A 4,358-nucleotide genomic window follows, 5' to 3' on the forward strand; every position below is an offset into this window, starting at 1 on the left:
ACACACACACACACACACACACACACACCCGTGTGTGCGCGCGGGTGTGTGTGTACATATATGACAAGGAAAAGAAATTATGTCATGACACTTTGTTTTCCTTTGTCATTTTGATTTCTTATTACTGTTCTGTACTCAACTGACGACCTCGAACATGATGTCTATTGAGTTCTAACCTCAGGTTAATAGTATCGTTATGGCTAAACGGAAAAGTAATAATAATAATAATAATAATAGTCGCTACGAAGCAAGGACATACCTCTAAACCCCTAAGAAGAGGACGGCCAAGACCCATGCTACGCCATTGATGTTGTCTGAAAACGCTAGCACGCATGCATTCAGCTGTTCGTTATTTAACAATCTACATCAGAAACAATTATCATTATTCTACAACAGCACAAGAAACACAAACAGAATTCTGTGCGTAAAAGTGAACATTGAGTTAAATAACAGCAGAAATATTCTTAGAAAGATTGTAAGTTTCAACATGAGTGACAGCAATAGCGCAATGCAGCAGAGAAGTGCATCGTTACACTGCTGATGCTATTTCAGCTGCCCTCCCCATAAAACAAAAAAAAAAAAAAATAAAAAAACTTACCGTAGACCAATGTCCCGAAAGAAATTTAGTTTTTCATCCACTTAAAAATTTAGGACTGACAGTGTATATTTCTATGATTCAGGAAGACTTTGTTGTTACTTTTTAATGCATGTGTATGTGTGTGTACAAATTTCTCTTAACCTATTCATCTAATGCAAAATGTCTTTTAATGCTTGCTTTTATTTTTCAGTATCGTTTCATGAACTTCAATTTTTTCAAATTCAAACCTATTACACTGGTACCTTTCGAACCGAATCTCATTGACTATTCTATGCTGAGTAAAGACCAGGTATGTGAAAAATGTCATTAACAATTGAATGTACTACATTCCTGGCAGATATATTTAATCTCAAAAGGTACATTTTTGTACAGTAAACAGCTGAGGTTCTTTACCAATGGACAACAGTATAATTCGGGAAGGAATTGAAATATTTGATGAAATGTAAAATATGTTTTGCATACGCTATACAATAAACCATAAGCTGCATGAATGGGGCCACAGTTTCACATTTACGGTTAACAAAATCTAAGGAATATTTCCTCAGGGAAATTATTAAATGTTACGCGTGCTTCTTTAAGAAGGAGGTTATCATTGATTTACCAAAATAAACTGCGATGCTAACGGTGTGACATGATTGATATAGAATATGCATAGCGTAAAACTGACAATTTTGCTTTAATTACAGTGATTAGCGTACATAATTTTGCATGAGCCTGAAGGAATCAAAAGAAAATCGTTCTTGCTGATTTCTCTTGACGAACTTTGTGAAAACAACTACTTTATTTGTGGCCAACATGCCCAAAATATTTTGTGTTAAAAAGCAGTTCTGTAAAAGAGCAGTGTTACATTAAGGAAAAGAGTTGTGTTAAAGGGAAATTTTATGTCAAGGGGCAACGTTACGTCGGAAGGGAGATTTTGTTAAGGGTAGCGTTATGTTATGATCATGAAGGCCAACTATTTTTAAACATTAATCTAAAGAGGATGATGCTCATGACGTTTGAAGGCTCTAGATACCTGATGAAGCCAGTGAGAGAAATATCAGACTTGAATTGTTGTGGTTTAATGTCTATGAGGAAAATGTGGGAAAGGAGAAAGTTCCAGAATCCTGCGTTTCTGATAGGAAGGATTGGGAAGTACTTACACTGGAGTTTGTGATTTGAGACAAAATGGCGATGAATATTAGGGGAGGCTTGGGACATTATTGCGTTGAGATTGGTTGCTTGTTATAATGTCACACTAGTTTAAAGTAGTTGTAGTAACAGTTAAAGGCACAGAGCGAGGGAACAGTACTTATATGAAACTGTAGTTGTAGCATACTTTGTGGTGTGTGTTTGCCGTTCATCTTGATGGCATTTTTCGTCTGGCAGATGGAACGCGATCTAAAATGTTTCTGTAACAGCAATATTGTTACAATCATTAGCATTACTTGAACGTGAAACACACTTTTCTTTTCATCAGAGACACGTTTTAGAAACTTACCTTATGACCTCGACTCTTAATGGAATAATCCTTTCGACTATAGGCACAAGGTCTGATCTGATGTTTTGGGGGAAGGGGGCCAGTCGATTAGATCAACGCCAGTACGCAACTGGTACTTAATTTATAGACTCCGAAAGGATGAAAGGCAAAGTCGACCGCAACGGAATTTGAGCTCAGAACGTAGCGGCAGACGAAATACCGCTAAGCATTTCGCCCGGCGTGCTGACGATTCTGCCAGCTCACCGACTCTTAATGGAACAATGGGAGCACTTTTATGATATACGACATACGGTGTGTTTTGGTCACTTTTAAACCTGAATGAGTTCATCCGTCTTTAGACTCGACTGCAACCGTTTCCTCCAGATAGAAGGAAGGACCGGCGGGATTTGAACTTTGAGTGAAGAGAGCTAGAACAAATACTGCCAAGCATTTTGTTAAACATTCTAACGACTGCCAATTCGCCATTTAGCACCCAATATTTACGCGTTATTATTTATAGCTTTATCTATTTCGAGTTCTTCCAATAAAACGATACATTTAATGTCATTCAAGTTTCTACATTCTTATGACAAACAAAAATTCAAGCTAAGAACAAAGCGCCTAAAATGGATGGCAAAATTCGATGGCTTGCTTTGGCACAATAGTAGAACGTCTTTCATGGATGAGGTTTCGAATCCCATGAGCAGCCTTCAACTTTTTTTCCCATCCAAGGATTTTTTTAACCCGATATATACACGCTATTATCTTCGTAGTTTTTAACGCAATATTCTACATGTTATCTACTTCAAATTTTACAATTAAAACCGATTTATTTCATGCTCTCTCGAGGTTTCTAAAATCCTATGTTATATCAATTTAATTATTTACTAAGTAATTAAGATTTCTTTAATTTGTTAACCCTTTCTTTTCTTTTCATTTTTTCGATTGACAGATTTATTGGTTGAATAATTACAATAAGCTGTGCGAGGATATAATTGGTCCTGAATTAATGAGACAGGGGAAGAATGACGCTTTGAATTGGTTGCAAAAAAGAACTCAACTTATCAGCAGCGCAGCCACAATAACTTCTTCTCTCTGTCTTTTCCTGTCCGTTTTTCATTTTACCATTTTTTAAAGAAAGATTACACGGAAGACATTTCATATGTCTCACTTTATTAATAACATTTTTATTGGTGTTTTTATTATTTTTATTATTCGTATTACTTTTTTTGTTCTGTTTTTTATTTTGTTATTGTTGATGCTGTTGACCTTATATATATATATATATATATATATATATATATATATATATATATATATATATATATATATATATATAAATAAATACAAAGGATATATAAGCATATGCATGTATACACACATATATGTACATACCTACATCTACATGTATATATAGATGCATATTCGGGTACAGGACGTTAGAAAATGTGAACTACAGACAACAGAACGAACACATAGGAAAACAAACAAGCCACTTATGGAATTATTCCTTCATCAGCTGCCTCTATTCTAAACTAGGCGTTTCGAAGATAAGGCAGGACGCACTCTTAGAATAGTTTCTTCCTGAGTAGTGGATTAACCCACTAAACAAAGGATTCCAAAGTAGCAAACACAAACCAAGACAGGAAAAATTGGACAGTGAAAACAACATTAAAAAGCCGTAGGGCCAAACGCGACGGGTAATTGAACGCTAGTGATAGGACGAAGCTGGACGGAGAAATAGTAGGATCGTCTCGCCTTTATGGTTGCTGGAGTGAGAAAGAGAGAAATGACCACAAGTCACGTGAGCAGAGAGGAGTGGTAGAGGGAGGAAGTGGAACAAGGAGGAAGAAAGTGATGTGTATAGCAGCGAAGTGGAGAAGCAAGGACAACAGAAGGAAGCAGAGCGAGAGGGGGGGATGGGTAAGAAGAAAGATATATATATATATATATATACATATACATATACATAGGGGGGGGGGGGCTGAAACGTTCCTGGATTTAAGGGTGTCGCGAAAGGCCTGGTTGACGGCCCAATCTTCCGAGTTCTTTTACAGGGCTTGAAAAGCTGAAGGACCGCTGCAATAAGTGTGTGAATCTGAGAGCGGAAAATGTTTAATAAAATTATAATGTATTTTCTTTTACCCAAAGCCAGAAACTTTTCACCACCCCTCATATATATATATATATATATATATATATATATATATATAAAAACTCGACACTGATTAACAAAACCATTTGCAATGAAAGTACATGAAAGTTTGTTTACTAAAACAACTACGATCTAATATAGTTCTT

General features: G+C 36.0%; 1 long non-coding RNA gene across 1 annotated transcript; it reads left to right on the plus strand.

Moving 5' to 3' along the window:
• The first annotated feature begins 72 nt into the window (after positions 1-72).
• Positions 73-3,241, plus strand: LOC149133430 (uncharacterized). Its single transcript, XR_016243315.1, has 2 exons — positions 73-887; positions 3,010-3,241. It is a non-coding gene; the product is annotated as an uncharacterized LOC149133430 (long non-coding RNA).
• The last annotated feature ends 1,117 nt before the right edge of the window (positions 3,242-4,358 follow it).

This window comes from Octopus bimaculoides, chromosome 10, assembly GCF_046866305.1.
Source record: "Octopus bimaculoides isolate indiv1 chromosome 10, ASM4686630v1, whole genome shotgun sequence".
Lineage (NCBI taxonomy): Eukaryota > Metazoa > Mollusca > Cephalopoda > Octopoda > Octopodidae > Octopus > Octopus bimaculoides.